The sequence below is a fragment of the Mus musculus genome, chromosome X (genome assembly GCF_000001635.26).
Source record: "Mus musculus strain C57BL/6J chromosome X, GRCm38.p6 C57BL/6J".
NCBI classification, from domain to species: Eukaryota; Metazoa; Chordata; class Mammalia; order Rodentia; family Muridae; genus Mus; species Mus musculus.
Window position 1 is genome coordinate 150,939,647 of NC_000086.7, and position 9,423 is coordinate 150,949,069.

Sequence of the window (9,423 nt, forward strand, 5' to 3'; positions counted from 1 at the left end):
CCAGACTTACATTAGGTTAGGATAGTCGACAGTCCATCAATAATAGGGGAGGGGTTCATGAGTTCCCACCCTTAGCTGTGGAAGTACTGACAGTTGATGCCTTCTAAGGGAGAGAATGTCGGTTTTCTTCAGGGATGCAGCCCTCGGTAGGTTGCCCATGGTCCAAGAATGGATAGCCATACACTTATGCCCATTTGAAAAACTGAACTCCTCAGGTGAGAATTCTTTGTTCAGTTCTGAGCCCCATTTTTTAATGGGGTTATTTGATTTTCTGAAGTCCACCTTCTTGAGTTCTTTATATATGTTGGATATTAGTCCCCTATCTGATTTAGGATAGGTAAAGATCCTTTCCCAATCTGTTGGTGGTCTTTTTGTCTTACTGACGGTGTCTTTTGCCTTGCAGAAACTTTGGAGTTTCATTAGGTCCCATTTGTCAATTCTCGATCTTACAGCACAAGCCATTGCTGTTCTGTTCAGGAATTTTTCCCCTGTGCCCATATCTTCAAGGCTTTTCCCCACTTTCTCCTCTATAAGTTTCAGTGTCTCTGGTTTTATGTGAAGTTCTTTGATCCATTTAGATTTGACCTTAGTACAAGGAGATAAGTATGGATCGATTCGCATTCTTCTACATGATAACAACCAGTTGTGCCAGCACCAATTGTTGAAAATGCTGTCTTTCTTCCACTGGATGGTTTTAGCTCCCTTGTCAAAGATCAAGTGACCATAGGTGTGTGGGTTCATTTCTGGGTCTTCAATTCTATTCCATTGGTCTACTTGTCTGTCTCTATACCAGTACCATGCAGTTTTTATCACAATTGCTCTGTAGTAAAGCTTTAGGTCAGGCATGGTGATTCCACCAGAGGTTCTTTTATCCTTGAGAAGAGTTTTTGCTATCCTAGGTTTTTTGTTATTCCAGATGAATTTGCAGATTGCTCCTTCTAATTCGTTGAAGAATTGAGTTGGAATTTTGATGGGGATTGCATTGAATCTGTAGATTGCTTTTGGCAAGATAGCCATTTTTACAATGTTGATCCTGCCAATCCATGAGCATGGGAGATCTTTCCATCTTCTGAGATCTTCTTTAATTTCTTTCTTCAGAGACTTGAAGTTTTTATCATACAGATCTTTCACTTCCTTAGTTAGAGTCACGCCGAGATATTTTATATTATTTGTGACTATTGAGAAGGGTGTTGTTTCCCTAATTTCTTTCTCAGCCTGTTTATTCTTTGTGTAGAGAAAGGCCATTGACTTGTTTGAGTTTATTTTATATCCAGCTACTTCACCGAAGCTGTTTATCAGGTTTAGGAGTTCTCTGGTGGAATTTTAGGGTCACTTATATATACTATCATATCATCTGCAAAAAGTGATATTTTGACTTCCTCCTTTCCAATTTGTATCCCCTTGATCTCCTTTTGTTGTCGAATTGCTCTGGCTAATACTTCAAGTACTATGTTGAAAAGGTAGGGAGAAAGTGGGCAGCCTTGTCTAGTCCCTGATTTTAGTGGGATTACTTCCAGCTTCTCTCCATTTACTTTGATGTTGGCTACTGGTTTGCTGTAGATTGCTTTTATCATGTTTAGGTATGGGCCTTGAATTCCTGATCTTTCCAGAACTTTTATCATGAATGGGTGTTGGATCTTGTCAAATGCTTTTTCTGCATCTAACGAGATGATCATGTGGTTTTTGTCTTTGAGTTTGTTTATATAATGGATTACAGAGAAGCACCTGAAAAAATGTTCAACATCCTTAATCATCAGGGAAATGCAAATCAAAACAACCCTGAGATTCCACCTCACACCAGTCAGAATGGCTAAGATCATAAATTCAGGTGACAGCAGATGCTGGCGAGGATGTGGAGAAAGAGGAACACTCCTCCATTGTTGGTGGGATTGCAGGCTTGTACAACCACTCTGGAAATCAGTCTGGCGGTTCCTCAGAAAATTGGACATAGTACTACCGGAGGATCCAGCAATACCTCTCCTGGGCATATATCCAGAAGATGCCCCAACTGGTAAGAAGGACACATGCTCCACTATGTTCATAGCAGCCTTATTTATAATAGCCAGAAACTGGAAAGAACCCAGATGCCCCTCAACAGAGGAATGGATACAGAAAATGTGGTACATCTACACAGTGGAGTACTACTCAGCTATTAAAAAGAATGAATTTATGAAATTCCTAGCCAAATGGATGGACCTGGAGGGCATCATCCTGAGTGAGGTTACACATTCACAAAGGAACTCACACAATATGTACTCACTGATAAGTGGATATTAGCCCAAAACCTAGGATACCCAAGATATAAGATACAATTTCCTAAACACATGAAACTCAAGAAAAATTAAGAATGAAGTGTGGACACTATGCCCCTCCTTAGAAGTGGGAACAAAACACCCTTGGAAGGAGTTACAGAGACAAAGTTTGGAGCTGAGATGAAAGGATGGACCATGTAGAGACTGCCATATCCAGGGATCCACCCCATAATCAGCATCCAAACGCTGACACCATTGCATACACTAGCAAGATTTTATCGAAAGGACCCAGATGTAGCTGTCTCTTGCGAGACTATGCCGGGGCCTAGCAAACACAAAAGTGGATGCTCACAGTCAGCTAATGGATGGATCACAGGGCCCCCAATGGAGGAGCTAGAGAAAGTACCCAAGGAGCTAAAGGGATCTGCAACCCTATAGGTGGATCAACATTATGAACTAACCAGTACCCCGGAGCTCTTGACTCTAGCTGCATATGTATCAAAAGAGGGCCTAGTCGGCCATCACTGGAAAGAGAGGCCCATTGGACACGCAAACTTTATATGCCCCAGAACAGGGGAACGCCAGGGCCAAAAAGGGGGAGTGGGCGGGTAGGGGAGTGGGGGTGGGTGGGTATGGGGGACTTTTGGTATAGCATTGGAAATGTAAATGAGCTAAATACCTAATTAAAAAAAATAAATTAAAAAAAAAAAAGAAAAGAAAAACTGAACTCATTTTTTCAAAGAGTATGTACTTGCTCCAGACACAAATGGGAAGCTGATTACCTCCTGCTTCACCAAGAAACTGCTAAAGTTTATGAGGGATCAAAGGAAATAAAGACACAGTGAATGAAGACAAGAGCCATCTTCGGCTTCGAAGGCTGAGGTGTATGTCAAATTATTCCATTGTGATGGTCCTGAATTCATTATAAAAAGAGAATGCATGCTAACATCAGGAATAGTGAAGGCCATGTTGAGTGGGCTCTTTCTTCCTCCTAGCCCTTTTCCTTCCTAACAAAAGTTCAGTGATAGGGCTCCCAATGGAGGAGCTAGAGAAAGTACCCAAGGAGCTAAAGGGATCTGCAACCCTATAGGTGGAACAACATTATGAACTAACCAGTACCCCGGAGCTCTGGACTCTAGCTGCATATGTATCAAAAGATGGCCCATTGGACACGCAAACTGTATATGCCCCAGTACAGGGGAACGCCAGGGCCAAAAAGTAGGAGTGGGTGGGTAGGGGAGTGGGGGGGAGGGTATGGGGGACTTTTGGGATAGCATTGGAAATGTAATTGAGGAAAATATGTAATAAAAAAAAAGTTCAGTGGTGTGTTGTCTTAAAGTACAAGATACTCCCAGTGCCAAAGAAACTATTCACAAATGCTGACATTCATAATAACAAGAATTACTCCTTTGACTGACCCAATCCTTTTACCAGACAAATGGTTCCCATTCCTTTGCATTTAACAGAACTTAAGAAAGGCCTTAATGGAGTTATCATCTGGCACATCACAAAAATGATTTTTGAAGACAGAATATTGACTGAGTTTTGGAAAATATGTGAGTTAATTTTCATGAAGCACAGTCAATATTGTGAAAATTACAATGTCTCATATAAATTGAGAAGGATGGGATGAGTTGGTGGTTTTTAACTTATTATTTGGCACACTTAAATTATTACTGGACTACATAATTCTCGACAGTGTGTTTTCTAATATTTGACTGGATTTAATGGCATTACAATAGAATACAATACCAGAGATCCCACTTGTATTAAGAAAGAAGCCAGGGTCCCATGAAAAAATAAAATTCAATATTCAGCCCTTAACAGAATCTCTATATAAAACCGCATCCTTCTGAGGCTCAGGGACCATTGAAGAAGAGAGGGTAGAAAGAATCTTTAGCAAGAAGAGATGGATGACTTCAAGTAAATAGCATTTTCTAAGCACAGCAGGGCAACCATGCATATGAACACACAACAGTTGAGACAGCATGCAGAAGCCCTGTGCGTGCTCAAGCCAAACAGAGTCCAAGCAGGAAGAGGAGAGGAGGTACACATGGAGTCCCACTCCTAGATGAGATGCTGTTGGCAGTTAACAGTTGCTAGAAGGAGGAAAGTTGGTTTTCCTTAAGAACATGGCCTCTGGTAGAATGACTGCAGTCCAGGGGAAGGTCAGACATACAAGAGTAAGTGGGTAGCACAAGTTAGACTTGGTGGATTAAAAAAATAAAAGAGGACACAATGGTGAGTGAGTAAAGAAGGAAGGTGGATCTGAAAGAAGTTGGGGGAGAGGTGTATATGGTCAAAATTCTTGAAGAACTGAACCAGGCATGGTGATGCATGCCTTTAATCCCAGCATTCAGGAGGCAGGGGCAGGCTAATCTTTGAGTTCAAGGCCAGCCTGATGATATATAGAGTAAATTTGAGAACTACATAGAAATTGTTTCCAAAAAAAAGGAAGGAAGGAAGGAAGGAAGGAAGGAAGGAAGGAAGGAAGGAAGGAAGGAAGGAGGAAGGAAGGAAGGAAGGAAGGAAGGAAGGAAGGAAGGAAGGAAGGAAGGAAGGAAGGAAGGAAGAATGAAGGAAAAAGAAACCCTCCAAGAACTACTATTATTAAAAAAAAGTAAATAACTAAAAAATTAACCAAAAAAGTCAAAGATGAACTAAATAAAAGAAACTTCCATTGCATACATACACAGTATTTTCTTTACTAAACACTTGTTGATAGGCTTCTAATCTGATTCTGCATCTTGACTACTGTGAATAACTCCATATGGATATTGAAGTGTATGTATGGTATGGAGTATGCCATGTACTATATTTGGGTTAACAGAAGAATAAATAAAACAACAGTAAAGATGGTTAGCACAAATGCAAAAATAAAGACAACAGATTCTATCAAGTTTTTCATAATAGAAATGGGCAAGAAGGGACTTGACATAAACTGGAGATAGCATCTCACACCTGAAAAACCTCCACTTTAAGAGTTAAATGATTTCAACTACCTTTCCATACCAACAGAAGTCATGTAGGGAAACTGAAGGCACTATGATTCTGTAGATTGTGTACTTTACCCTGCTAAACAGTCAGGGTTCTTTGCGTGGTATTTAAAGAAAAAAATGACAACATGCCTAACAAGAAGTTGCTTATCTAAATGTTTGTGGATTGTTAAGGAAAAATACAACAAAATTTAAAACTGCATATTATTTAGCCCAGTAATTCTACTTATAGAAATTTGTCTCACAAATACATACAAAAGGCAAAGAACAGAAACAATTTGCAATGCAAATACTGTTTTTCAAAGCCAAAAGTGGTAGCACATACCTATGATTCCAGTGTTTGGGATGCAATCAGCCCCAGCTACATAATGGGACTTTGCCTCTACAAAACAAACAGTTGAGGACATGGTTCCTGGTGATATGCTAGACCAGCATGGGTTGCAATCTATTTAGATCCCTTAGCAGTGAAAGCAGTTTGAAACCCACTGTACTAGCTGGTTTTGTGTCAACTTGATACAAGCTAAAGTCATCAGAGAGGACAGAGCGTCAGTCAAGGAAATGCCTTCATGAGATCCAGCTATAAGGCATTTTATCAACTAGTTATCAATGTGGGAGAGCCCAGTCCATTGTGGGTTGTGGCATCACTGGATTCTATAAGAAAACAGGCTGAACAAGCCATGGGGAGCAAGTCAGTAAGCAGCGCCCTCTATGGCCTCTATATCAGCTCCTGCTTACAGGTTCCTGCCTTGTTTGAATTCCTGTCCTGACTTCCTTTGATGCTGAACAGTAATATGGAAGTATAAGCTGAATAAACCTTTTCCTCTCCAACTTGCTTATGGCCATGGTGTTTTGTTGTAGCAATAGAAACCCTAACTAAGACACCCACCCAAATGTCTGGAATTTGGAGACTGGTTAAATAAATTGTGGTACACAGACATGTGTCCCTTAATCGTGGAGATTCATTTTGAGAAAAAAAATGTGTTATTGCAAAGTTTCATTATTGTACAGTCAAAAAGTGTAATTATGCAAACCAAGATAGTATAATTTGATCATTTTCAATACTGCTTTCCTCCTCCCCTCCTCCTCCTCTCCCTGTTCTCCCCCCTCCTCCTCCCTCCTCTTCCTCCTCTCTCTTCTCCTTTTTTATGTATATGAGTACTCTGTCTCATATTTGTCTACATGACAGAAGAGGACATCAGATTCCATTATAGATGGTTGTGATCCACCATGTGGTTGCTGAGACCCCTGAAAGAGCAGCCAGGGTTCTTAACCACTGAGCTATCTCTCAAGTCCTTAATGTGGTCTCTTGATGCAATCAAGAGGCATGGTAGGCATGGGATGCACAAGGTTGATCATTTTCCAGCAAAACCCTGTTTTGCTTCAGAGCTTCCTTTTTAGTCTTCCTTTTTAGTCCTTTTTAGTTTTATGGTGTGAGGAATTGAGCCTAGGGTCTCACAAATGTAAGCACTCCTCTGAGCCACATACTCAGCCCTGAACTCTGTATATAAGTAGTATACTTGCAACCCCTAATTTAAGTGTTATATGTTAAATTCATAAGCAAGTATTGTAGTCATTGGTGATGATTGATTTTCAAGTATTATGTGCTATATATTACTGTAGGTGCTCCATCTATATCTGGAAGCATAGTAGTTTTTTTTTAACTAGCATCCAAAACAAATACAAGAATAATATATTGCACTGGAATGTTTTGATGGTTAGTATCACTAGATCATGGAAATTATTCAGCTCAAGGCAAGCATGGTGGCATGTGCCTGTAATCCCAAGTACTTGGGAGGCAACAGAAGTAAATCATGAGTTTGGTGTTATCCTGGGCTACATAATGAGATGTTGGGCCAACATGGGCTATAAGATATCATCTTTAGAAGAAAGAAAAGAAAGAATAAATGAAAGGAAGGAAAGAAGGAAAGAAGAAAGGAATGAAAGAAGGGAAGAGGGGAGGTAGGAAGAAAGAAAGAGAGAGAGAGAGAGAAAGGAAGGAAGGGAGGAAGGAAGGAAGGAAGGAAGGAAGGAAGGAAGGAAGGAAGGAAGGAAGGAAGGAAGGAAGAGAGAGAGTTTTTCAGCCCCATTATAATCTTTCCACATGATCATCTCAGGCCACATAACTATGACTATCAATGGAATACTATAAAGCCAGCAGATAAGAATCAAGAGTTCTCTATGCACTTAAGTGGAAGATCTCTAAGATATAACTGTTAACTTAAAAGAGAAAAGTAGGACTGGGGCAACAGCTCTGCAGAAAAACAAATGCCAGTCACACAAGCCTGATAACCATCTAAAGTAGCATGTGGTGACAATACATATCTATAATCTGAGCACTCCTACATGTAAGATGGCAGCTAGAGACAGGGAAATTACGCTAGTGGGCCAGTGAGCTTGGAGTACACAATGCAATAGAAACTAAAGGGACCCTGACTAAATGAGGTAGGAGAGAACCAACTTTAGAAGGTTGTCTTCTGACTTCTACACTTGTGCCATGGCACACACATGCCTGTACTTAGACACAAACAAATGGGTACACAAAATATGACATAATCATACAATAGAACCCTATTCATCCATTAAAGAGAATGAAGTACTGAAAATGGGGGCCAAGTATTCATCTGACTTTTTTGACCAGGTATGCACAATGAGATTTAATTATTGCAGCTTTTTAATTTATGCCCATGCCATTTGGGGGCTTCTCTATTCTGTCCCTTGAATACACTCTGGAGAAGCCCCCAAATGCCAATGGGCATAAATTAAAAGGTGACATATTAGTGTAAATGCAATTTTTCATGCCCCTACTTCATTCCCTTCTTCATGGCTGCATTATTTTGCATTCCTCCAAGAGTGGAAGGGTTCCCATTTCTCATGCCAGCATTTGTATGGGGATAGGGCTAGCCACTATAACTGTGGTTACAAGGGGCATGCGCTGTGTGCTTGATTTGTGTTTCCATCATAGCTAATGATATTAAACAATTTTCATATATTTGTCAGTTTGTCATTCATATTTCTTCATTTGGGAAGTCACTATTGAGATTATTTGCCAATCTTTGTTGAATTTTGGGGGGATGTAAATCCTAGCAGATAAATAAATACCTAGCAAGTATTCCCTTCCATTCTACAGATTGTCTGCTCACTCTCCTATTACTTTGCTATGCTTGATGAAACCTCATTCATTAATTTTTGCTTTTGCTTCCTACACTGTTCAAGTCCTATCTAGAAAAACATCGCCTATGTTTATATCTTGAAGTATTTGTTTATGGTTTCTAATAAGAGTTTCAGAATTTCGGGTCTTATATTAAAGCCTAGAAAGCATTTTGAGTTAGTTTTAGTAGAGGATTAAACATGGGAGCCAGTGTGCCTGTTCTCTGCACATCACTTTTCAGTTTTCCCAGCCCCAGTTTTTAAAGAGGATGTCCTTTCTGCAATGTCTGTTTTTACCAACAATCATCAAAACTTACCTGGTGGTAAACTGCTTTGTTTGTGTGTGTGTGTGTGTGTGTGTGTGTGTGTGTGTGTGTGTGTGTGTGTGTATTCTCTGTTCTGTTACTTTGCTGTGTTTCATGTAAAGATTATGCTATTTTGGTACTAAAACTTGAAATAAGGTATTTTGACACCTACAATTTTGAATATCTCTCTCCCTCTCCCTCTCCCTCCCCCTCCCCCTTCCCCCCTCTCTCTTTCTCTCTCTCTCTCTCTCTCTCTCTCTGTGTGTGTGTGTGTGTGTGTGTGTGTGTGTGTGTGTGTGTGTGTGTGTGTGTGTATGTGTTGCTCTTTTCACACCAACTTCATTTGTTGGTTGGTTGGTTTGTTTGTTTGTTTGTTTGTTTGTTTGTTTGTTGAGACAGGGTTTCTCTGTGTAGCTATGGTTGTCCTAGAACCCACTTTGTAGACAAGACTGGCCTTGAACTCACAGAGATCTGCCTGCCTCTGCCTCCCAAGTGCTGAGATTAAAGGCATGCACCACCAGCTCATAGCAACTTCTTTACACCTATATACATAAATTCTAAAAACAGCAAAATGGTGTGGTACTAAGCATTAAAACCAGGCATGCAAACCAATTAAACAATATAGACTACCCACAAGAAGACCCATACATTTCTAGCCAACTGATTTTTATAAATGCATCAATAACATACCATCATAAAAACATAGTTTTAAATGGGATAACT